The sequence below is a fragment of the Herpailurus yagouaroundi genome, unplaced genomic scaffold, assembly GCF_014898765.1.
Source record: "Herpailurus yagouaroundi ecotype Mexico unplaced genomic scaffold, PumYag 160, whole genome shotgun sequence".
Classification (NCBI taxonomy): domain Eukaryota; kingdom Metazoa; phylum Chordata; class Mammalia; order Carnivora; family Felidae; genus Herpailurus; species Herpailurus yagouaroundi.
Window position 1 is genome coordinate 9,735,881 of NW_024412401.1, and position 26,534 is coordinate 9,762,414.

Here is a 26,534-nt window from a genome sequence, read left to right on the forward strand (position 1 = left end):
CTAGAAAGTCTTTGGAATTTTTTCAACATGCTATATGACTGGCAGCTGAAAATATGACAAGTAGGAAGGAAACGAAAATGCATCGACAATCTGTTATTTGCTAGACCTATCGGTAGGCACTTTTTCTATAATAACCTTGTGAAACTGATATTAACTCTACTTTGTAGGGGATGAAAGGTCAGAGAAATTAGCAATTGCTCCCAAGTTGTACCCTAAGAGTGTTTGAATCTAGTCTGTCCAATACCGAAGCTTTTACACTTTTATTTCCTTGCCGCCATGTAGTTTGAAAAAATCAAATACATAGCATTTCGTGCCTGGACCACCTCAGCAAGAAAACTGGGCACTCACTAAAGTAACATACACTAAAAATAAACACCCCTCTTCCTCCCACGAGCTTCCCAAGGTTGCAGAGAGGAACACTGGAGGTCTCCTAAGCATAGGAATGCTGCCTACAGTAATCTAACATCAGAGAATATCATTCAGATCACTTTTTTTTTTTCTTTTCTGAGTTTGTCTCTCGGATCCCATATATATTTTTTAATTTTTTGGGGATGGAAATTTTCAAGCATACACCACAGTAGAGAGAACAGTATATTGAAGAACTGGGTACCTGGACCTGGCTTCAATAATTTCTGCCTTAGGGCACCTGGGTGGCTCAGTTGGTTAAGCATCTGACTCTTGATTTTGACTCAGGTCATGATCCCAGGGTCATGTGATGGAACCCTGAGTTGGGCTCTGTGCTGAACGTGGAGCTTACTTGAGATTCTCTCTCTTCCTCTCCATCTGCCCTTACCCCACTCTCTCTTTTTTCTTTCTCTCTCTCAAAACAACAATAATAATAATTCTTGCCCTAGTTTTATGCTCTCTATATACTCTATATATGTTGGCATAAATTATGGATGGTGTGTCTGCATTTGATGGTGAGTAGATAATGGACCATACATATGCTTTTTACCTTTTAGGCCCTAGTTCTTATCCCAGTACAGGATGGATATTTTTTTCCTCCAATACAAAGTCTTAATGGGTTATCAGTAACGCCGTCTTAAAGAGCATAATGAGAGACACCATAAACCAGCTATCAAAATAAGGTACAGTAGGAATATAAATATTTCACCTTGGAAACAAAGCAAGGTCAAGAGAAGAGCATGAGGACTCTGAAGATTAGGAGCATGAAAACAAAAGGCCATTTGGAGCCATTCTATTCCCATGGGTGCATGGGTGTTGCTTCCATTCAGGGTTGTTGGGAAGGGCACTGGTAGGGCCGGGCTATCAGGATGAGATCACTGGATTACCTGAGACACGACTGTCCCTTGCCACATGGAGCATTTGTCTTCAGTATTGAAGCTCATCTGCCTTTAGGGAAATGGAGACTCAAGGAAAGAAATGTGTTATACTGTCATTTTTCTTAAATCTTTCAATGTTTATTTATTTTTGAGAGAGATAGAGTGTAAGCAGGGAGGGGCAGAGACGGAGGGAGACACAGAATCCGAAGCAGGGTCCAGGCTCTGAGCTCTGAGCGCAGAGCCTTACGTGGGGCTGGAACCCACGAACCATGAGATCATGACCTGAGCCAAAGCTGGATGCTTAACTGACTGAGCCACCAGGTCCCCGATATACCGTCATTTTTCAATTATCCACATAAATGCTTGAGAACAGAGGCATGGATTATAGAAAATGAGGAAGGTATTGCCATACTTAGATTTGTCTGTGAGGTGTGTCTATCCTGGAAATTCCCTTTAAAAAGCATAGAAGGCCATTCTGTTATAGTCCGTCTCTGTTGGAGCTGCCTTCTTGTGCCACCAACCTTCAGCCACACACCTTCCCTGCTCCCCTCTCTGTCTCCTCCTCTGGTATTACCTTAATGGCAGGTTTTCAGAAAGCCCTGGTTCTTATACTATATACGCACTTAAAATATTGGCAAAATTGGAATTAGGCAGATGAGATTCTAAGAGTTCAGCTGGGATTTTCCAAAGCCATCCAGTTAACAGACTTGAAAGCATTTGTTACAAGTCTGCTCTCAGATACAATTACTGAAGACCTTAGATATCATAGACCTCCTGGCCCATTTTCCTTGGCAACAGGGGTTCCAGCTCTATCAAAAACTTCCTTCCAGCTCTGGTTTTCACATGATAATAAGTCTGTTTCACGACTTTGTTCTGTCTGCTGGCCCCTCCCACCCTGGTACTGGGAAGGTTTTCTTCCTGACATTGTCCTCACAACAAATTGTCGGAAGAGAAGATAAGGTTTTCTTTAACAGCAATAACCTAGTACACTGCACAGGTGTCTGTATTTATGCATCCCATGCAGTGGGGGAAAAGCTTGTGCTAACCTGCCTGCGAATTCAGAATCCAACCCCAAACCAATTAGTCCTTCACTTCACTTGTGTAGACCCAGCATACTTTTCTTGGAGGACTCAATTTTATTAAAAAAGCATAGCACAGGACTTAGGGACACAGTGATTTCCCCATCTCAAATCACCTGGTACTGTTTTTATTTCACTGCTTCTGTTTCTTTCCTGCATAAGTACGTGTGATTTTCTGGATTTGTCCCAATTTTAGTTCAAACAGTGCAGTCACCAAATTTACAGGTGATACTAAGTAATATAAAATATTTTGAGTCCACACTGAAGAGAATTGCCTCTGTGTAGATGAAATAATAAATACGATAAGAATAATAAAAACCAGTATTTACTATGTGTTTACTCTTTACCAGCACTGTATTGAGTGATTTACTTGCATTACCTCTTCTATCTTCAAAATATCCTTACTAGGTAAATTCCATTATAATCCTCACTTCACAGAAAGGGAGCATCGAAGCTTAATGGGTTTAGTTGACGTACCTCACAACAGAAGAGCAGAGCTGGGGTTTGAGCACAGGGAGAATGGTTACCCTGAAACACAAGCTATGGCACGTGGGCATGCGTGCGCACGCGCACACACACACACACACACACACACACACACACACACACAGACACACCAGCTTTTGAACATGGACCCAAGGCAAGATAGCCTTGAGCAGAGGAGTTGTGCCTGAGAGTGAAACTGTAGGGATAAAAATAGGGAAAGGCGTGAACATGGTTGGTTGGGGTTGATCAGGATGGGCCCACGGGGCAAGATCACTTTGAAGGAAGTTAAGGAGGTGAGAAAATAGCGGTAGATATGAGAGGAGGGTTGGTCAGTGGATTAGGTAAATAAAGGTAATGGAGGAGATTTCAAGTCCAAACAAGAAGCTGGGGACAGATGGGGACAATGGAAACATCTCTAGGCTCCCTCACATACTTTAAGAGAAATGGTGGTCAGTTGCCTTGCTTTTTAATAGCAACATGCCGGGGCGCCTGGGTGGCGCAGTCGGTTAAGCGTCTGACTTCAGCCAGGTCACGATCTCGCGGTCTGGGAGTTCGAGCCCCGTGTCAGGCGCTGGGCTGATGGCTCAGAACCTGGAGCCTGTTTCCGATTCTGTGTCTCCCTCTCTCTGCCCCTCCCCCGTTCATGCTCTGTCTCTCTCTGTCCCAAAAATAAATAAACGTTGAAAAAAAAATTTTTTTAATAGCAACATGCTTATCATATAGACTAATGGGAGGCTTATACAGCATCCTGTTTCTGGAGGCTTCCATCTCTCTGATGGGTTAGAATTGGGTTCGTTCCTCTTTACCCACTGTTTTGATCCACGGCGTTTTCTTCCCATTGTACTTTTCTTCTAGACACCTGAGATTTATTGAAAGAAGTGAAGCCCATCTATGCTTTTGAATTTGATGTCTAATATTAATTGCCACATCTTACGAATTATAAATTATTCTTTTTTCAAAGGCTTACTTGAAACATATTAGAGATCTAATGTATATAAAGATAGGAACCTTGTATGCAGGTATCTTCTACAGTCAGTCCTATGAGATTTTATGATCTAACATGTGCTTGACATATTCAATGAAAGGCTTTACCTGCCATGGTTTTATTGGAGCAGATAACTTATCTTTTTTAAGGTACATTTTACTGTGGAGCCAGGATATTTGCTACTAAGGTAAAATGTCATACTTAAAACAATGTCTAAATAGGAAAGAATAATATTTGCACACAGGCAATGTGGTATATAATTGTATTTAGGGCTGAATTATATTCTGAAACACATTCTATAACATAAAACCTAGCACATTTAAAAATCATTTTTACCAAATTCTTAAATAATACTTGTTTACCTTTCAAATCTTGATCTGTTTCTCTGAAGACAAATTATTATTCTTTTAGTTGTTGAGCCTTCTGATCAAACAAATTCTTTTCCTGTTTCACTATAGTCATGTAAAATATTTTACTTCAAAGGAAAAATGCTATGAATTTATAGTGATTTCAGAATTTAAAAATCTGTTTCCTATTTTGTTGATTAAGACAGAGGAGCATTGATTGTGAATAAGGAATATGCTATGTTGAAAACAAAATTAAGGATCCTGATGTTTCTGTGCCAGATAGCACAAAAACTAAAAACACCACAGGAATTTTTCAACATTATTAACCTCTTGACAATGTGTGGGTCGTATAAAGGACAAATGAATGTTTTGAAGGGACCGAGAATGCCTATTTTAACCGACTGTCCAATCACTGTAGATAAATATTTGTGTTCCTGGAGATTATTAGATTTTTATCAAAGCAAATTGAATTGGAAACATGGCATGTATTAAGTCATTGGTGCTTATTGTCTAATTCTTTTTCCCATAGAAGTTTCTATGCACTGAAAGAGCACTAACTCATCGGTTAGACATACCATGTAATGATTCTTATCATATCCAGACAAAATAAAAGCCTTTTAAGAAGCTACTTCACAAGACAACTGCATAGCTTTCCTCACAGGAACTTGTTAAACAAATAATGATTATTAAAGCTTTTGGGTCAATCGCTTACACCAGTTTAACAAGAACAATTCCAAAACGTCTAGCCCATTCCACATTCCATGTGACTAACTATGGTATCCAGAGCTTGGAAAATATCCAGGCAACTCAAAGTAGCTTTTCTCAAATGCTTTCTGGACACTGGATTTTAAGGAAAGTGATATAATTAGGTTTACAGAGAAGAGTCTTCAAGGCATGCCCCTTATGAATCCTGTAAATGGTCTCAATTATACCCGAAAGTTGTCTAAAATTACCCAAACGTGAAAACCTTGCAGCTTTAGTCCCTATCTATATTGGTGTTGGCAAACGCATAGATTGATGTGGACATTTATTTGTATTTAGTGACACAGATATACTAGCAGTTTTGCACAAGCCTCCAATAGAGGCCACCGTGAGTTGGAATGATTAGCTTCTAAAAATGTGTTCAGATTCACCATTCCTTTATGCTTATCATCATGGCATGTTTGGGGTAGAAACAAGAAAGAAGGTTTATAGTGGAAAGGTAGGCACAAGAGAGAAGGAGGACAGGAACTGAGTCAGACAAGAAGGACTTTGGCGGGTTTGGGGTCAAGGCGGATAGGAGCAGCAGTTACAATATCCGGCACGCAAAAGCTCGAGTGCAGGGACAGAGAGGGAGAAGACCAGCTGGTTCTTTAGGTCCCTGTCTCTTGTAAGCAGGGTCTGGAATCCAGAACTTTGGAACTGAGTCAAAAACTCAAGATAAGGGATTTACAATAAAGTGTCAGTAACTCAGCAAACAGAACCAGAGGCCTAGGACACCAGCACTAACAGGCCAGTAATGCAAGGGACCTACATTTCCTGTTTAGACCCCAAACTTGTAACGATTTTGGGAAGCTCAGCGTTTTATTCTGTTTGTTCAATTTATATTTACTAGGCACCTATTATGTGCCAGGTGCTGTATGAGCAGCAGAGGCTATTCCTGAACTAGATAGACAAATGATCTCATTTTTTAAAGGAGACATACAATAAGCCGGTAAATAATGAAATGAACAAAGAAATCTAGAAGAAAATAAATGCCACAGTAAGTCTGAGAATGTGAGGAAGCTGTTTTAGGGAAGAGGGCTAGAGAGAGGGGTAGAGAAAACCTCTCCAAAGAAGTGATATTTGACCACCGAGAGTGAAGGTTGAGAATGCGTAGACATTTGAGGAGCTGGAGGGAGAACCTTGTGGAATGACCTGGAGGTGAAAAGGACAAAAGGAAGACGATTTTAAGAATAGGGAGCAAAGGAGAGGGTGGAGTGAAATGGGGGGGGATAGAGAAATTGACAAGAGCTGGATCATACAGCTGGAGGGGAAAAGCATTTGGCTAGGGTAAGGCATGGGCCAAGTAGTCGAATGACCGATTTGAAGTAATTCACTGTTTCTATAGTTGTAAACCAGAAAACAGGTCAGGAACGCCTGAAAACTCTGCCCATACATTGTGAAGAACTTCCTGAGGAAGTTTCCTAAATTGGACACCAAGTATGAAGCGGACCCCTGGTGCCGGATCTTGGTGTGCAAGTGAGTTTCTGAAGGGCCCGGGGTTAAAAATTAACTCCAGGGCAAAGCACTGCAGTCCAAAACACTGGTGGTAGTAGCCAGAGGGTTTTTTCTTTGGATGACGAAACTGATGGGGCAGGATGGTGAGTCACCCAGCGTGGGCTGGTGTGAAGCAGGGAAGCAGAGCATAATGTGGGTTAGCCTGGGAGGCACATGAATAAATAGTAAAATGGAAGAAACGCAGAAAGCATCATCGTTCGTGTGATTTCCTTCCCTCTACAGAGTCAGAGAAGTCATAGGTCCCCTGAGGAGGTCTTTCAATTGGTTAACAACATACTGTGCCCTTCCTGTGAATTTTTTAGTTAGTACAAAAATATGCTGATAATAATAGCTAAGAAAAGTAGTGGCAACATCTTGATTCTTCTTCCGGGTTAAATTGGGTCTCCCCCAAAGATCTGCTGAGGTCCTTATCCTCAGTACTTCAGAATGTGATCTTTTTTGGAAATAGGGTCATTGCAGATGTCATTAGTTAAATTAAGGTGAGGTCATATTGGAGTATGGTGGGCTCTTAATCCAACCTTACTGGTGTCCTTATTAGAAGAGGCAACTTGGACACAGAGACGGTGCAGAGATGGCCATGTGAAGACACAGACACACAAGGAGAATGCCATGTGAAGAAGGAGACAGAGGTCAGAATGATGTTTCTCTAAGCCAAGGAATGCCAAGAATTCCTGACCATCACGAAGCTAGGACAGAGGCATGGAGCAGATTTCTCTCAGCGCCCTTCGAAGGTACCAACCCTGCTGATCCCTTGATCTCAGACTTTTAGCTTTGAGGACTCTGGAAGAATAAATTTCTGCTGTTTTAAATCACCCAGTATTTATTTGTACAGCAGCCCTGAGAAATGACTACAGTGCCTTCTCATTCTTCTGTTTTACTCTTTTCCACCATTGTCCCTTTTGCACTATTATCCATTAAGACCAAGTTACTTTTCCTACCACTGTGCTCTTTCTGCCAAGAATATCCTCATTCCCTTCTTTGTCTGTTTTAAAATAATTTTAAATAATTTTAAAATAATTATTTTGAATAATTTTAAAATAATTTAAAATAACTCAAAAATTTTTAATGTTTGGGGGCACCTCGGTGGCTCAGTCTGTTGAGCAACGGACTCTTGGTTTCAGCTCAGGTCACGATCTCCTGGTTCATGGGTTCCAGTCCCATGTCGGGCTCTGCACTGACAGTTGCAGAGCCTGCTTGTGATTCTCTGTCTCCCTCTCTCTCTGCCCCTCCCCGACTATCTCTCTATCTCTTTCTGTCAAAAATAAATATTCAAAAATTTTTGATGTTTGGTTATAAAATATTTCAAGCATACACAGAAAATAATATAACAGATTCCGTTTTCTCAACATCTCGATTTATCAGATGACAACTTTTTTTCCATATTTGCTTCAAATCTTTCCTTTTTTACCCTAAAAGGGAAATATTACTGATAAAGTCAATGCCTCCTCTCTTCCTACACACTTCCACTTCCCTGTTCTCCACAATGGTTGTTCTTCCTTAATTGTAAAGTAGCTTGCAGAACATCATGAACATCACCCAGGCCAACTCAACAATTCTGTCTCCTGTTCCCACAGTATTTTATACACAACTTATGTTAAGTAATGATCATATTGTATTTTTGTTTTTTTTGTTTTTTTTTAATTTTTTTAAATGTTTTTATTTATCTTTTTTTGTTGTTGTTGTTTATTTATTTTTGACAGAGACAGACTGCGAGTGGTTTAGGGCAGAGAGAGAAGGAGACACAGAAGCAGAAGCAGGCTCCAGGCTCTGAGCTGTCAGCACAGAGCCCGACGTGGGGCTCCAACTCACAAGCTGTGAGATCATGACCTGAGCCGAAATCGGACGCTCAACCGACTGAGCCACCCAGGCGCCCCTGTTTTTATTTATCTTTGAAGGAGAAAGAGACAGCATGAGTGGGAAAAGAGCAGAGAGAGAGGGAGACACAGAACTTGAAGCAGGCTCCAGGCTCTAAGCTGTCAGCAAAGAGCCCGATATGGGGCTTGAACTCACAAACTGTGAGATCATGACCTGAGCTGAAGACAGACGCTTAACTGACTGAGCCACCCAGGCGCCCCAGTCATATTGTATTTTGATTGTAGTCTTTTTCTCTATAAGAAAAAGCAAATGGTCATTTTCTTTTTTTAATTTTTTTTAATGTTTATTTATTTTTGAGAGAGAGAGAGAGAGAGGGAGACATGGAATCTGAAGCAGGCTCCAGGCTCTGAGCCATTAGCACAGAGCCTGAGGCAGGGCTCAAACTCACAAACGGTGAGATCATGACCTGAGCCCAAGTCAGAGGCTTAACCGACTGAGCCACCCAGGCGCCCTGTCAATAGTCATTTTCAATCATTATCTGGTGCCTACACAATGTTTAGCTCTTGGTTAAACAATTTTAATTACATAATGTCTACATGAGAGCATCTGGCCCTCAGAAGAGCCCTGTGCTTATCAGGACTGGAATTGTCAGTCTTTTTTTTTTTTTCCTGGAAATTGAAACTGAATTTTGCTTGTGTCATGCGCTAGGTGATGTGGCTTGTCCACAATTCTTCCTTCCCTCCTCATCCTTGCTGTGGTGTATCCTGTGTGGAGTATGTTCTCTGCCCCCTGGGGTTGGGCTTGACCATATGATTCGTTTTGGTCAGTGGAATGAACGTAGGCACAAGTGACAGTGTGTCAGTTCCAAGCCGAGGCTTTGGGAGGTTTGTGTGTTTCTGCTTTCCGCTCTGTGGCTCTGCCCTTCTCGAGCAAAACAGATGAAAACATGCCGCAAATGGCAGCCAGTCCCAGAATACGGAGACACCTGACTCTATCCTGAAGGCTGGCTGGAACCAAGCCTCATGGAGCCCCAGCAAATGTACAGACTTGTGAGCAAAAGTCGATGCTTTCTGATGTAGGTCCCTGAGGTTTGGGGTGGGTGTTCCCATCATAGTGGGAACCTTGTTGTTTTACACCTGACTAGTTGATGGTAGGGCCAGACTAGAACACACACTGTCTGACTAGTAATCTAGGGTCTTGCTGCAATTATCCTGTTATTCATCTAGGGATTCAACAAATATTTATCACATTTTACTATGGAAAACAGCACCACACGCCACAAAAACTGAAAACAAAGAGACTATAGTCTCTGGCCTCACAAAGAACAGATTTCTAATAAGGGAAATAGACAAAAACAAGTCAATTTAAACCCGAATATGATGACAAATTCTTATAATAGCACAAAAGTCTTTCTGAGAGAGAATAATGGGTGGGGTGAAGGACTGGAGAGGATGACCTTTATGGTGGCTAAGGTAGGGCTCTTGGAGATGCTAGTGAAGTTGAGCGAGCATATCTTTCTCTCCCTCGAATGGTCTCAGATAACGGCTTCACTTTCTTCATTTTCCTTTATTTGCATAGTGTCTGTCCAACTTGTGCCCATGCTCTGGGCTGACTAGGTGTCCTTGGTTTGCATCCTGTGTTCAGAGAGCTATTGGGTTGTTTCGTAAGTTCTTACAGAAAGAGCGAGAAGGGCTTCATTTTCCCTTTTCCAAAGGGAAAAATCACATCCCCTCCTCAGAACAACAGGCCGAAGTTCCCGGCTGTGAATGCAATCTGATTTCTCTCAGGTGAGAGGTATTCTGTAGATGGAAAGTCAAAGGAAAAATGTGACTTTAGCAACACTGTAGGGACTGTGGTCAGGGCTGAGCTTATAAAGGCCTTTGTTTTCCATGTTTTGATTGGCCCCGGGAGGAGCCCGGAGCAGCCCGCACACCCATCTGTATCCATGTTAGTGGGACTGAAAAGTGCTGACACAGGATTGCAGATCAGGGCTTGCGGCTTGCCAGGGTAAACTTGTGCAATGCACTGTACATCCCTCCTAACAACACTGCCTCTTTTGTCGCTTAAACAGAGGCTGTTAAGAACACGGGTCATTAAAGAGAGCTTTAGGAAAGCAGGCAACATTTTCCAATATTGTGGCTCTAGGCGATCCTCATAAAGTTTCAGCAGCTCTGGACGAAGTGAAGCATTCATGAATGACTAACAATAGTTTGAGAATCATAATCTGAATTGATCAGAAGCAAGTAAATATTTCAAAATATAGCTTCTGAATGAATGTCAAAACAAGTCTATTATTGTGGAGACTTGGGTGAAGATTAAGTTTTTTGTTTTTTTTTTTGATGTATATAAATATCACAAGTAAGAAGGTTTTCAAAGCTTAAATTGGCCTGGGAATCTCTAGCTTACCGATGGAAGCACAAATTCAGACACTGGTTTTGAGGATTTCTTTTTCACATTTTCAATACATAAAAAGTGCAACTGTAGGAATAAGGAGGGGGAAAGGTTCCTATTCTACCAGCCAGAGAAGAATGTGGTTAACATTTTAAAGCTGTTTCTGCTAGCATTTTTTCTACAAGTACTTCTTAAATATTTGAGCTCCTACATACATGTAGTTGTATTCATACACTTTCTTTCACTTTTGTTATTCTTTAAATGTTTTTTTTTTTTAATGTTTATTTATTTTTGAGAGAGAGAGAACACAAGCAGGGGAGCGGCAGGGAGAGGGGGAGACGCAGAATCGAAAGCAGGCTCCAGGCTCTGAGCTGTCAGTACAGAGTCCCACATGGGGCTTGAACCCGCACCTGGGAGATCATGACCTGAGCGTTAGTTGGACACTTAACCGACTGAACCACCCAGGCGCCCCTCTTTTGTTACTCTTTAGAAGAGATCACAGATTGGCCGACTGTGGGCCAAATTTGGTGCACTGAGTGGACACAGCCACATTCATTCATTCACAGAATTGTGGATGGCTGTGTCATGCTGCAAGGGCAGAATGGGGTAGTCTCAACAGAGCCCATGTGGCCCACAAGGCCTAAAGTATTTGCTCTCAGGGCTTTACAGAAACAGCTTGCTAACCCCTAGGATAGATGATTAGATTCACACATGAACAACTGTAAGGCTCTTGTAAACATATACTAAAAGGTTATGTATCCATTGATACTTCTGCCAGCATTTGTCTGATGAGACTACCTTCTTCACCTAAACATGAGTTTGTACTGACGTTTCCAACTGCAATTCATTACCACTCGTATCATGTTAGCGCCTCCCCCAACTCTTGCTTATCTGGATACACACGCTCCAACAGCGAGTAAACTTGCTCCCACAGTCTGCCAATTCCAATATACATGTATAGCAGTATCAGAATCGTTAACCCCTGGGGCGTCTGGGCGGCTCAGTTGATTAAACAACCGACTCTTGGGCTCAGCAGTTCATGGGACTGAGCCCCGAGTAGGGCTCTGGGCTGACTGTGTGGAGCCTGCTTGGCATTCTCTCTCCCTCTTTCTCTGCCCCTCCCCTGCTCACACTCTCTGCCTCTCTCCCTCTCTCTTTCTCAAAATAAATAAATAAATAAACATTTAAAAAACAGAAGAATCGTTAACCCTTGTTCCTGTGGCAAAAGACTTTATCAACTGGAGTAGAGTCCTTATGCACAGTACCTTTTACTGCGAGTCAGAGACCCCACTCATTTCCAAATGTATTTGGTTTGTCCACTGATTTTTAACTCTTATTTTATTACATTTCCTGTCTAGGTTTGCCTCTTGTTCCTTGTTGTCAGTCATGATGTTGACATAGTGATAAAGGGAACAGGTGGTATATGTGGGAGAGTTTCAAATTCTTTGAGGTCATAAAATGTATGTGTATGTGCATGTATTTATCATAAAGCCTTGATCAAGCAGAAAAGCTGATATTAGACTGCAGGTAGAAAATGGCATGAAAAATGTCTATGCATAATTAATCCCACCAATATATGTAAAAAGGTAAAGTTGGATGAATGTTGTGGGCCTTATAATAAAATATTTCTCTCCCTTTAAATCTAATGTTCTCAGGGCACATGTAGGCTCAGTCCAGTGGGTATTCAACTCTTGGTTTAGGCTGAGGTCATGATCTCACGGTTTGTGGGATCAACCCCCGAGTTGGGCTCCACCCTGACAGTGTGGAGCCTGCTTGGGATTCTCTCTCTCCCTCTCTCTCTCTGCTCCTCCCCTGCTTGCTCTCTCTCTCTCTCTCTCTCTCTCTCTCTCTCTCTCTCTCAAAATAAGGAAATAAGCTTAAAATTTTTTCTGATGTGCAGGGCACCTGGGTGGCTCAGTTGGTTGAGAGTCCGTCTTCAGCTCAGGTCATGATCTCACGGTTTGTGGGTGTGAACCCCACATCCGACTCTGTGCTGACAGCTCAGCCTGGAGCCTGCTTCAGATTCTGTGTCTCCCTCTCTCTCTGTCTCCCTGCCTCTCCCCCACTCATGCTCTGTCTCTCAAAAATAAATAGATGTTAAAAATCTTTTTTAATTTTTGATGTTCTCAGCAAAGTAAGTGCAACTTCTGTACCATTAATGTTCTGCCATGACTATTACTTATATTAAATATTATAATGTAAAGATAAGTGTGAGATTTAGTCTCAAAAATGAAGTAATGCAAATATCAAAACATAAATATTACAGACTTCTCATGTTGAGTCACTTTATAAAATGTTCCACAGACCTTCAATCAACAAACAGTTTGGTTATCAGTGAGGCATGTGGTTTTCTTTAGGTAGTCTTTACATTAAAAATATTAATAGTAGGGGCGCCTGGGTGGCTCAGTCGGTTAAGCGTCCGACTTCGGCTCAGGTCACGATCTCGCGGTCCATGAGTTCAAGCCCCGCGTCCGGCTCTGTGCTGACTGCTCAGAGCCTGGAGCCTGTTTCAGATTCTGTGTCTCCCTCTCTTTCTGACCCTCCCCCGTTGATGCTCTGTCTCTCTCTGTCTTAAAAATAAATAAACGTTAAAAAAATTAAAAAAAATATTAATAGTAAAAAGTGAGCACATGTGATTTTGAGATAGCACATTTTAAAATTATCCCCCAAATTTCCTGCTTTTCTTTATGTTATTTTTACTCATTCTTCTTCTTTTCGGTTCAACTTACTTTCCAGTTCTGTTGGCTGAGTGTCTGACTATTTCAAAATAAAATGTTATCTGTTTCATCAGATTCACAAACTTGTTGAATTTAGACATTAAAATGTTTAGCAAACCTGAACTAGAAGATGACACATTTTGGTGCTTGAATTTATCGAACATTATGGCTAAAAACGCTTTTTAAACAAAGCAGACCAATAAGTAAAAAAATACCAGTTCAGTTTATTGCAAACACATAATAGTAACTTACACTATTGACATATTATTTTTGGTTCACAAAACACACATATATTAGACATAGCACTTAACAAATGTTTACTGAATTAAGTTATGCAGGAATGAATGAATTATATCTACCTCAATGCATTCCTGTATGTAATATTCCCTCCTCCCCTTAACAATGAGGAATTTGAGGCTCAGAAAAAAGATTAAGTAAATTACTTGAAGTTACACTGCTAATTAAGTGCTAAAGTCAGATACAAATTTAGGTATTTACTATCAGAAGGGTAAGTACCATGTCTATGTTACCAGTGATAGTATCAACAGCCCCTACCCCAGTAGTAAATAGTAGCTGCTCATTAAATACTACTGATGAAAAAAAAATTTTTTAAATGATGGTGCTAGGTATTTGAAGGAATATAAATTCCACTAAGGAAAATAAAGTGGCATATAATCTGATAAGTGTTCAAATAATAGCTGAAGAAATGACTAGCCGATGATAGCACAAAGCCACATCAGAACTGACCAACCCTGAAACTAAAGAGCTTTGTAGACTTCCTTCCACCTTATTTCACTACCGTATGAAGTGACAGACTTTGGTACTTTCAGCATTTTCGTGGCATTTGGTTTGTTCCTGCAGGAATGCTTTTCATACATTATTTTATACTTCCTTTTATATTATTTATTTAAAAACCCCCTCTCTTTCAAGTATATAACACTAAATTTTCTAGGCCTTAGACCCAAGAGTTTCTCTCCCTTTTTTTTTTTGTATATATTTCTGAGTATATGGGAGAAGTTCTATTCCTTTTTTAAAATTTTTGATGTCTTTATTCCCCCTGCCCCTGATTTTAGAATCAAATATTGACTGTTATCTCATTTTGAAAGATAAAAATGCCACAAAGATAATAATTTAGAAAATGAAAGTTTGAAAAATCACTTCAATTTCTCCTCTACCCACCTCTTTGTATGTAACCACAGTTAACACATGAGTTGTTTTCTTTTCTTTTTTTTTTTTTTTCTATGCACGTACTATGACTGGGCTCATGATCTATTCATTGACCTAAGTTTGAAACCACATCGATTGTATTAACAAACTCTGCTTCCTACCAACTGACAGGCAGTGCCTAGTTGCTGATACTTTGTTAAATAGTAGTCTTGAACAAATTATCAGAGGGGAGCTTTTCCCAAATCCCCCACCCCCATCCCACCCCCTTGATTTAGTATCTCAAGTAGCTCATTAATTCATTCCTCCCCTTTCCTCCACTGGCACTGCCCTAGTGCACAATCAGCTATAGGTGGGGTCTCCAGAATGGTCTCATGTACTTTACTGTCCCATTCTCTGCCTAATTCACCCTCCTCAGTGTCTCAAGTGTAATCTTCCTACAATACAAACCTAATGATCTCCACCTTTTTTCTCCACCTTTGCTATATGCTTGTGTTTTACATCTTAAGTCCAAACTCCTTGAGAAGCTCATACAGACTGTATCAGAGCCTCTGGGATTCAAACTCACATCTTCTCCATCTCCTCTCTGATTCCAACCTAGATGTAGTGGGTATTCCGGATTTGACTTACATTACAACAGAGTCTCATCTCAAATGTGCTCCCTAACTTCTCCAGCGCTATAGCTGGGCATGAGATTCTAGTTGTTAAGCCCAAACAGGAAGCCCCCAAATTTATGAAAGTTAACTCTAAGAGCAGTCCTCAATCAACAAGGGATGGAAACCTAAGGATCAGTGTTTTCCCCAATTGTTCTTCTAGAGGACAACTCCGAGATACATTCTGTATATTCCTTAGACACCAGAATTAAACCCCGGTATCCAAAAGCTGTGATATCAGAAAGGCAGCTTTATACAGACTTCTTCCCCTTCCCCCATTTTTTCTGGTTCCCCACTTGTTTTTTTTTTTTAATTTTTTTTCAACATTTATTTATTTTTGGGACAGAGAGAGACAGAGCATGAACGGGGGAGGGGCAGAGAGAGAGGGAGACACAGAATTGGAAACAGGCTCCAGGCTCTGAGCCATCAGCCCAGAGCCCGACGCGGGGCTCGAACTCACGGACCGCAAGATCGTGACCTGGCTGAAGTCGGACGTTTAACCGACTGCGCCACCCAGGCGCCCCTCTGGTTCCCCACTTGTACTCTGGGATTATCTCCTTGACCAGGACTTTGCTTTCTGGTACAACTCAAGCTAAGAGATATATGTGTGGGAGTGATTTATGAAGAGGAGACCTGGGAAACTGAAGTCTTGGGCAATTTGAGGTTGCTAAGGCATTGGCAAGGTATGGGTCAATCATGGGCATTTCTTGCCATTCACATGCCTAGTGATAATAGTGACAATTACAGCAACAGCAGCCTGACAACAGCAAGATAGTCAAGAGCTCAGCCTGCTCAGGGATGAAGGCTACATCACCCCACTAGGATAGAAACCTGGACAAGTAGGAGTAATGGCTGAAGGAGAGGGAAATTTAATATGGGCGGTGGAGGAAGGAGGTGATAAAATAAATATCAGTTATGACTTCGGGACCAGTGGCAGCAATAAAGACTGCAGCTTATTGCAGTAATCTTTATCTATTAAGTCATGTGTAGAAATTGTGGCTGACTACCACCTTGAAGACTCAGCGGCAGTTGGGGCTTACCTAGGGCACAGGTATATCTGAGGGGTACAAAGGACAGACTGTGCGGATTGCTTCTGGACTCCTGACTCACATCCGCTTAGCCTCGTCTCTGATTTCAGTGCACCTTCAGTGGGTAGTTTGGCTTACCTCATGCTGACATCTTTTCTCGAGCACTGGCTGTTTTGCCCTTTTGCCCCCGGGGACTTTCCAAAGCCACAGTTGCCTTTGGGAAGTCCTCTGTTCCAGCAGGTATGCTCAGTCTGGAAGTATATAGGGATTTATATATCCCACAGTAAATTTCAACTAATGTGGGATATAAGCTGTGGATAAAAATCATCAGTTCTCAGGCAAACAATTCCAAAAGGTATTCTCTATCCTCTTTAGAAAATTCCAGTCACGATCGAGTGCCAGTTGCCTATAATTATTTTATTTTATTTTATTCTGTTTTGTTTCTATTTTATTTATTTATTTTTTTTGAAAAGTAACAAGTATACTTGAGGTGGATACCTTTTATTTGAATGTATACATTTTGGTATGTTTGAAAACAATGGTGATGTTCTATAATTATATATTGCATATTTTTATTCATTTTATTCTTTTTTTTTTTTAATTTTTTTTTCAACGTTTATTTATTTTTGCGACAGAGAGAGACAGAGCATGAACAGGGGAGGGGCAGAGAGAGAGGGAGACACAGAATCGGAAACAGGCTCCAGGCTCTGAGCCATCAGCCCAGAGCCTGACGCGGGGCTCGAACTCCCGGACCGCGAGATCGTGACCTGGCTGAAGTCGGACGCTTAACCGACTGCGCCACCCAGGCGCCCCTATTCATTTTATTCTTTGTGTGTGTATGTGTGTACAATAGTTATTTTAATAATGCATCTGTGCATTTGCTTTGTTTCCACTTTCCCTCGTTCTTCCCTCACTTCTGCTCCCTGCTTACAACTTCTTGCCTCAAGCACTACTTTTGGGAAAATTCAAGCTAAAAAAAAAAAATCCTTACATTCCCATATATCTCTGTCCTCTATTTTCTATCCTATTTTATGCTGTCTGTCTTTGCTACTTCCTTGGTATACGCCAAGGAAATACATGGAGAAATAAATGGAGAAATTCAACAAATAATTGAATAGAACTTCCACAAGACGTAAGTTGCCAAATTGAAAAGGTCCACTAAGCAGTCCAGAGAATGGTTGAAAATAGATTGTTTTGAAGTTTGTCTCCATTGAAAAGTCTGTTTTTATCTCCACATCTGGTGTACAGATGTTATCCTGAGATTTCTCGTAATTATCCTCTTGTGCCAAAACTTCTATTTCTTATAACCCATGCTTTCTTTCTTGGAGCACTTCCTCAATAGTCTTAGAAAGGATGCATAGTTGGTAATTTCTTTTTTTTTTTTTTTTTTTGAATCCTTGAATGTCTGAAGAAGTGTTTATTTTTGCCTTCTATGTGATTGAAAGGATATGGAGTTACAGGTCAGAAATTATTTCCTTTAAATATTTGAAGGCAGTATCTTCTGATTTTCAGTGTTATTGAAAAATGCCAAAGCAGTTTTGTTTATCATCCTCTATATGTGACCCGCGGGGGGCCCCCCCCCCCGGAAGCTTGTAGAAACTTCTTTGGTTTCCAGTGTTCTGAAGATTCAAATGAAGTGTCTCGATAAAGCTCTGTTGTTTGGTTCTGACCTCTATGCTAAAAATTTCCACGGATGTTTGACAATCCTTGGAAGGCCTTGCTTTTTTCAGTCGTCTTTTAAATAAATTAACAGAAGAAAAGATGGGGACGCCTGGATGGCTCAGTCTGTTAAGTGTCTGACTCTGGCTCAGGTCATGATCTCACAGCTTGTGGGCTCGATCCCCTCATCATGAGGCTCTGTACTGATGGTGGGGAGCTTGTTTGGGATTCTCTCTCTCCCCCTCTCTCTCTGACCCTCCCCTGCTCACTTTCTCTCTCTCTCTCAGAATAAATTTAAAAAAACAATAGAAGAAAAAATATAGTCTTTATATTTACTCACATTTATCACATTGATTGCTCTTCATTCTTTTCCTATAATTCCTGAGCTTTCGTCTGACGTCATTTCCTTCAACCTGAAAAACTTCTTCTAGAGCAGACTTGCTGGTAATACATTTTCTAGTTTCCATTCATCTCAAAAAGTCCATTTTACCTTCCTTTTCAAAGATATTTTCACTGGATATATAATGCTGGTTTGATAGATTTTTGTTTGTTTACTTCCATATGTTCTATTGTGTTTTGTGTCTGTGGTGAGTGATGAGACGTCAGGCATGATTTGTATCATTGTTCCCCTGTATGTAAGGTGTTCTTTCCCCTTGAGCTGCATTCAAGACTTTTCCCTTTATCTTTGTTTTTCAGGAGTTTGGTTATTGATGTACTTAGGTCTAGTTTCCTTTATATTTATCCTGCTTAAGAGTTACCAAGACTCTTGGATATGTACATTAGTATTTTAAACAAATTGGCAAATTTTAGGCCATTATTTCTTCAAATGTTTTCTTCTTCATTTTCTTGTTCCTCTCCACGTAGGGCTCCAATTATATGCATGTAGACTTCTTGATATTATTGTTCCACAGCCATAAAGGCTCTGAAATATGAAGGCTCATTTTTTCCCCAATATTTTTTCTTTTAGCAAGTCAATCTTAAAGTTCACTCTACCCTGACCCCTACTTTCCCCCTGAAATCTCTAGTCTCCAGTTTTTTAATTCATTGAGGAGTTCTCTGCTTCAGATTTTATATGCTATAATTCTAGAATTTCCATTTTGTACTTATAGCTTTCATTTTTCTGTTGATATTCCATATCTGTTCTCTCTTGACGACCATATTTCTCTTCAGTCTTTGAACATACTATGATAGCTGCTTTGAAGTCCTTTTTGCTAATTATGACATCTCAATCGTTTCAGAGTTTGCTCTGTCTTGACTATTTTGTCTATTGACTGAAGGTCACAGTTTCCTTTTTCTTCTAGTGCTTTTATATACAAGGCATGGCAGATAATTTGTTGTAGAGGTTTTGGGGTCTGCTCCCTTTGTCTGAAGAATGCTGATTTTTTGTGGTGGGGGGTGGGGCAGTCAGCTGAAATCTCCGCTCAGTTTTTCAGCCTTTAAAAAAATTTTTTTAATGTTTATTCATTTTTGAGAGACAGAGAGAGAGAGAGAGAGCAATAGTGGGGGAGGGCCAGAAAGAGAAGCAGATACAGAATCCGAAGCAGGGGCTCCAGGCTCTGAGCTGTCAGCACAGAGCCTGTCGCGGGGCTCGGACACACGAACCGTGAGATCATGACCTGAGCCAAAGTCAGCAACCCAACGGACTGGGCCACCCAGGCACCCCTCAGGTTTTCAGCCTTTTAACAGTTGCTCTCTGCTGGGCTATTTGGAGCCTCCTCCATATGTCCACAGTTCAGTGGTTAGTCAAGGATTTGAAGGGAGTCTGTATGGAGATTTGGGGGCTTTCTTCTCTCTTCCCTCATTTCAGTCATTTTGGCATCTGTGAATTCATTCTCTGACTCCTTCAGCCAGAAAGACAATGGCTCTCTTTATGAATTTTAGCCACCCTGAGCCACATGAACTGAGAAATGCCCTGAGAAGAAAAGCTTTCTAAAAGTAAATCTCACCCAATGCAACTGCCTTCTTGAAAGGGTTGAGTCACCTCCATCTGGGACTCCTTTTGGATGTTCTCAAGTAACTTCAAATCATTGTTTTTTATACTAGTTTGGAGTTTATAATTGTTATCTGTAGGAGGTTTGGTCTAACATAGGTATTCAGCCACTTCTAGAACCAGACTCTCCTATTAATTAGCTCTTAGCTTGTCATATATTTCTTTAAAAAACTTCAGTGGTTATTCCTTGTCAAAAGGATAAAAACAGATTCTTTAGGCTAAATACACTCCATTTTTTTGTTTGTGTTAAAAAAAAAAAATCTCCCCACCATAGACCCTATATTCTGGCCAAACTGAACTGTTCTCCAATTTTAGTATACGTGCTGCTGAAGGGAGCCCTGAACTGTTCTCCAAACATTCTATTTTGCTATGCTCCTTTGTTCCCACAATTCTTTAGAAAAGCATTTGTCCTAAATTTGCATGCCCCAATCCTTACCGTCCTTCAGGATCTAACACAAGTGTCAACTCCTCTATGAAAGCTATTCTTATCTACCCAATTTGAAGTGACTTCATTCTCTACTAAATACCTCTTTATATTTATTTCACTCATTTAGTAAGCCACTCAGATGGCAGAAGCTATGTGAGCATGAGCGGTTAAAAGATGGATCAGACATAGTCCCCACCCAAGAAATCTCTGCTCCTACATGCAGAAGTTGCTGTGGAAGCCCTGAAGAGGAAAAGCCAACTCAGTCTAGGGTATTAGGTACAGCTTCTTTTTTTAAAAAAATTTTTTTTTCAACGTTTATTTATTTTTGGGACAGAGAGAGACAGAGCATGAGCGGGGGAGGGGCAGAGAGAGAGGGAGACACAGAATCGGAAACAGGCTCCAGGCTCTGAGCCATCAGCCCAGAGCCCGACGCGGGGCTCGAACTCACGGACCGCGAGGTCGTGACCTGGCTGAAGTCGGTCGCTTAACCGACTGCGCCACCCAGGCGCCCCAGGTACAGCTTCTTGAGTCAAGTATTCCTAGATCTGAGTCTTGAACAGTGAATTATCTGGAAGAGATACATGGGCCAGGAGAGGAGGAACATTCCTGAAAGAGAAAACTACCAATTTGAAGGCAGGGAAGTATGAATTCTGGGTATCACTGAGAATTCTGTCCTTAGATGATCTGATCTCCCAGTAGATGGTAGGAGTCCCTCTCAAATATCTGACTTTCCACTCCTGGCTTCTGCAGGGTCAGCCCTCTTCTGAGGTCCTGCTCTCTCAATCAACCGAAGTTTGCACAGTATAGGTAGATGCAGGAATCATTTACACAGGAACTTTTTCATTCTAATTAGTTGGTTGTGTGTCCTGTTATGACCGGTGTGTGGGCAAGGACAATGCTAAATGTTTTGAGTCCTTAGAACCTAACGGTGCTGCAGCACTATGTAATCCATCATTTAATTTTATTGAATGAAGGAGGAAATTCTTCATGAACTTTGTACCAGCTTTGTTAAAGTTATGACAATAAACTAGCTCACCCTCCACATGCTTTGGGTTGTGAAACTAAAGGAGAGATTTTAAAACTTTGACGAAATTCAGTACACAGTGCAGTTACGATGATGTGTGAATGTGTATGGAGGAGGGCAAGAACAAAGAAAATCAAAAATAGGTCGCTTAGTGTAATAAAGTTACCAGATAATTTTCATTTCCTTTGCTCTTTAAAAGTATTATTTTTAAGGGACAAATGAATTGAATACAGGGTTGAAGGAAGAAAACTTGGCAGAAAATAACAGGTGAGTAACAGCAATCACTTAAGAGCTGTGACAAAGACAGTTGGAAATAAAATGGTTTCTGGCTTGCAGAATTTGAAAAGAGCCTCGTGCGAGAAGGCTGATCTATGAAGGATGATGACTATCTCCATCAGGGACCAGACAGGAGGCAACAGGCTTAAATTACAGAATGAGGGATTTAGATAAGAGAAAAGGAAAAATTTTCAGACGGTGCGATTTGATAGACACTGGAATGTGTAGCTGGGGAAGCTTGTGGAATTTCCTTCTCTAGAGGTCTTTTAAAAATAGAACAGTGTTTCATCTGCCTGAAGGATGGACTCTGTTTGACCTTTCAAAGTGTCCACTGAACCCAGAAGGTGCACCATACCTTAGAGAAGAAAGCAAGCCTGAATGACCCGGGGTCTCTTGAGTAATGAAAATAGGGTGGGTAAGTTTCATATTTGATGTGATTTACATAAGTCACGTACGTAAATTATGAATGTTAGAGTTCTTCTTTCTTTTCCCTTTGGTCAAATGTTTTCATTTTTAAGGCTTGGAGATTAGGTTTAAGTAAAAATATTATAGGGAAAGAAGGAAGAACGCTCATCTTACTTTAGGGCATATTTTGATAGGGACATAGGCAAGAAGAAACGGACATTTTGGACATCTTTCATTTTGATTTCACCTCCTATTCTAAATTAAAAAACACGGACTTTTCAGTTGGATTTAATATTTTGAGGGCAAAATTTAAAAAATTAATTTAGTCTAAATGTTTCTTACAGTGTTTTTGGTAACTCAAACTGGAAGAGGTTCTCTGTATTTAATTTCCTCTCAGGAAGTTTACCTTCAGAAGTCCAAGTGTGAGGTCAAGCTTTGGGTTGCCGGAAATGGTAATGTCCTTTACTGTCTGAGCACCCAGACAACACTTAATAAAACATCCTATTTTGTGGACATTGGTAAGGATTAAAGAGCTTTAACTATTTCCTCTTATTTTATGATTGATGATTTCTGTATTCAGTCTTCTAAAACTCAGAAATAAAATTATATATAAATAAGAGCTGGAGTCTCTGGATTCAGCTCTAAGTTCAGATTTCCAGTTATAGGTGATTTCCACCTTTTTTCCTTTCTAAACCCCAAAATGTTGTAAGGCCCAAAAGGGATGTAATCTTTAGAATTCATTATTTACCTCAAGCAACAACAATTCCAGGGCGTTCTGAACTTGATTTATAACTCTGTTTTAGTTGATATGAGGACATTTGTAGGATAAAGCAGTGAATTGTAATGTTTCATAATCGTATAGCTGTTTGTATTTGTCAAAATGCTTACTCATCGAATATCCGCTTTGTTCTTAACAAGAGATTCATCAATGTCATGATCTTACAGGTGAGAAAATGGAATCTCCGTAAGGAAATGTAACTTGCCCAAGATCACAACACTAGAAAACAGAGTTGGAACACTCCTGATTTCAAAGCCTGTGTCTTTTCCACTGCATCATGCTACGCGGTCTATGAGAATCTATGATTTTCTGGTGTTGTTTTTTTTTTTCCCCACCACTGATGAGATCTTTGTCTCTGATTCATTCTGAGCCAACACACTGTATTAGAGACCAATATTATTATCGTCAAATAGAAAGTTGTGTTAGCATTCTCAAGGAATAGAACATCAAAGCTTTTAAAAAATCCTGCCACTCCACATAGGTCGTGCAAATTTCTGATAGGGCACTCCACTTGGATCTTATAATTTATTCTAATTCATGCTAGCTTTTGTTTATTAAGCAACATTTTGTTTTCATTAAAAACTTACGTGAATGATTGTATCTGTCTGTGGCAGAATATTAAATACAACTCCCATGATCCCTGGCTCTCTGTCTTGGGTGTCTTTTGGGGTACGGTGGCTTTATTTCCTTCCTAACAGTTCGGAAGTTTGTTTAATACTGACTCAGAGGAAGCATTCTAGCTGAGTCCTCACATGGTCTTGTTTATAGCTCCGGAGTGCACATAATAGATAAGCTACTGATTTCCACAAGAACCCCCACATTTCCTGGGTGTGTGGGCGTGTGTGCTTGCGCCTGTGAATTACAATTGTGCAATCTCCCTGCTAGCTGCATCAGGTTGCAAAGACATTTCAGATCCCTTAAATATTTCTCTAGCAAGCCTGATTTCATAAACCAAAAGCCATTGTATTCCATGAGAGATGTGCTGGTAACTAATAATTAACACTGAAAAACCCAGGAGTTTGTAACAAGATCAAACTTGATATCGAGGAAGGGAGTAGGCAAATTTGCCTAAGGAAATATTGTGAAATAAAGCTGCAAATGGCCATAGATGAACACTGTTCCATCCGTGGGATTTCTTTCCTTGATTGTAATTATAATGATCCCTTACAGAGAGCCTGGTACGTGGCAAGAACTTTTTTAGGTCAGCATCATCTTATTTTATTCTAAGGGAGCCCTGAAACATAAATATGGCTAAAGCGCTTTTATGGAAGAAAGGTCACCAGAGAATTCCATAATGTATCTTCTGTTACACTGATGGCAAATGATAGAATGATGAATGGGGCCAGGACAGTTGGACTCCAACAACCAGCTAGAGTCCACAAATCTCTCTTTGGTTCCTTTTCTGATGTGACTTTTCATGAAACTTAATTGTAGGTTGCATAAGGTATAGAATTGATTAGAAGAACTGTCTCTGAATAGTAAGGGGCTTTAGGCTTCAGCTGTTTGGTAGCTGAAATGGTGGTAGGCTGAAAATAGCTTCGCTGAGCTCTTGAATATTTCAGGGAAGGTGGTCCCAGGCAGAAATGTCACAGAGACCTCAGGTCTCCAGACGTTGCCTGGAGATAGGCAAACACGTACGTGACTGCATTTGTCATCTGTCTTGGGGATAGCACTGAAGGGATTAAATCCAACAGGAGCAAGTTTTGAACACTAAAAATCCAGAAGCAGATTTTCTGGCACCAACTTTTTGCATCCAAAGTAAGCAACCTGGATTATCTCAAGATTGCCCTTACCAAGACATCCTTTGCAATGCTTGTTTTTCAAAGTCGTCATAATTCTTTCCCTTTGTTTTGTCATTGCAGCTGCTGCTGCTACTGAATTTGAGACATGCCACGCTCCACTTCTGCAGTGATGGCTTTATTTTTGCAAAGTGATCTGGCTGGAGTTTGTGGGGATATAGAATGCAGGCACTGAGAAACCCAAGTGAATGTGTAAGAATGACCACAAGGCACCCAACGTGGGTGTATTTATCTGCTTGTCTCATTACTAAGAGGTTTTAGTTCTAAAAAATATCCGGAAGGATTTAGCTTTGGGGAAGTGGGGAGGGAGAAGGAGTGGAATGAGATTTTTGAAATTTTAAACTATTTGAGCTTCCAACAGATATATTCCATTTTCTTTACATCAGAACCAGGATTTCTTTTTTTTTTTTTTTTAATTTTTTTTTCAACGTTTATTTATTTTTGGGACAGAGAGAGACAGAGCATGAACGGGGGAGGGGCAGAGAGAGAGGGAGACACAGAATCAGAAACAGGCTCCAGGCTCTGAGCCATCAGCCCAGAGCCTGATGCGGGGCTCGAACTCACGGACCGCGAGATCGTGACCTGGCTGAAGTCGGATGCTTAACCGACTGCGCCACCCAGGTGCCCTGAACCAGGATTTCTTAAGGGACAGTTAAGGAAAGATTTTACTCCCAGTGTACATAGGCATTAGAAAGTTGATTTTACAATTTATTTAGTATAGTAACAAGACATTTTATTGCAAAGAAAATGGGAAAATGCAGAGTTGAAATATTAGTTATTAAAAAAGCAGTGAAGACTTTTTGTGGCCCAGAAATATGTTTGTCTTGGTGGCATGCTAATTGCCAATTGCAAGCTAATTGTGTCGATGAAGTTTTGTGTGATGTTCTACTCCTTAAATAGGTCATGTGGCTTCATTGACAGAGAATAAGCGAAGCTCGTTTTCACTTTCTTTCAGAGACAGCATAGGACAGACTAGATATTCAGTTCTGGAGTCAGACTACTTGGGTTAAATCCAAGCTCAGTCTTTATCAAGTTTTATGACCTTGGGCAAGTTAGTTAACCGCTGTCTCTCTCTCTCTCTCTCTCTGTTTCTTTACTTGGAGAAAGGGGGTGATAATAATGCTACCTATCTCATGGGGTTATTATGAAGATTAAAATGAAAGAATTATGATAAGCACGCATACAGTAAGAGATCAATAAATGTAATTCTTTTAAAAATTTACAGATAGTGGGGCACCTGGGTGGCTCAGTCGATTAAGCATCCAACTTCAGCTCAGGTCATGATCTCACTGTTCGTGAGTTTGAGCTCCGCATCCAGCTCTGTGCTGACAGCCTGGAGCCTGGAGCCTGGAGCCTGCTTCAGATTCTGTGTCTCCCTCTGTCTCTGCCCCTCCCCTGCTCTGCTCTCTCTCTCAAAAATAAATAAACATTAAAAAAATTTTTTTAATTACAGACAGTAATATTCACCTTTATTTTGTAAACAGTTCTATGAGTTCTAATACATGCATAGCTTATTGTAACCATGAACATACCAGCACAATAGGATGCAGAACAATTTCAAAAGAATTCCCTCATGCACCTCCCTGTGGTCACATACTAATGCCAACCTCTCTCCCCAGATCCCAGCCCCTGGCTACCATTGATACGGTTTCTGTCCTTATAGTTTTGCTTTTTTTTTTTTCAGAATGTCATATAAATGGAATCATACCGTATATAATCTTTTGAGATTGGCATCTTTCACTTAGGATAATGCCCATTGTGGTACAGCTTGACTTATATAGGAACTCATCAGAAAAGCCGACTTTATAGAAAAGGGATTAAATAAGATTTTTTTTTTTAAGGATCATTAAAGAGAAGAAGACCTATACATTAATATTATCCAAAAGAAAACTCTGGCCTAGTATGAGAAAGGAATTTTTCAGAGTTATCAAAATATTAAATATGATGCATCTTTAAGAATAAATTATTT

General features: G+C 40.5%; 1 long non-coding RNA gene across 4 annotated transcripts in view; it reads left to right on the forward strand.

Moving 5' to 3' along the window:
- The window catches only part of LOC121034527 (uncharacterized), a 132,444-nt gene that overhangs the window by 66,077 nt on the left and 39,833 nt on the right, over positions 1 to 26,534 (forward strand). For all 4 annotated transcript variants that reach the window (XR_005792487.1, XR_005792490.1, XR_005792488.1 and 1 more), the window contains 2 exons: positions 6,270 to 6,400; positions 6,978 to 7,170. This is a non-coding gene — a long non-coding RNA (uncharacterized LOC121034527). The remainder of the gene's footprint in view (positions 1 to 6,269; positions 6,401 to 6,977; positions 7,171 to 26,534) is intronic.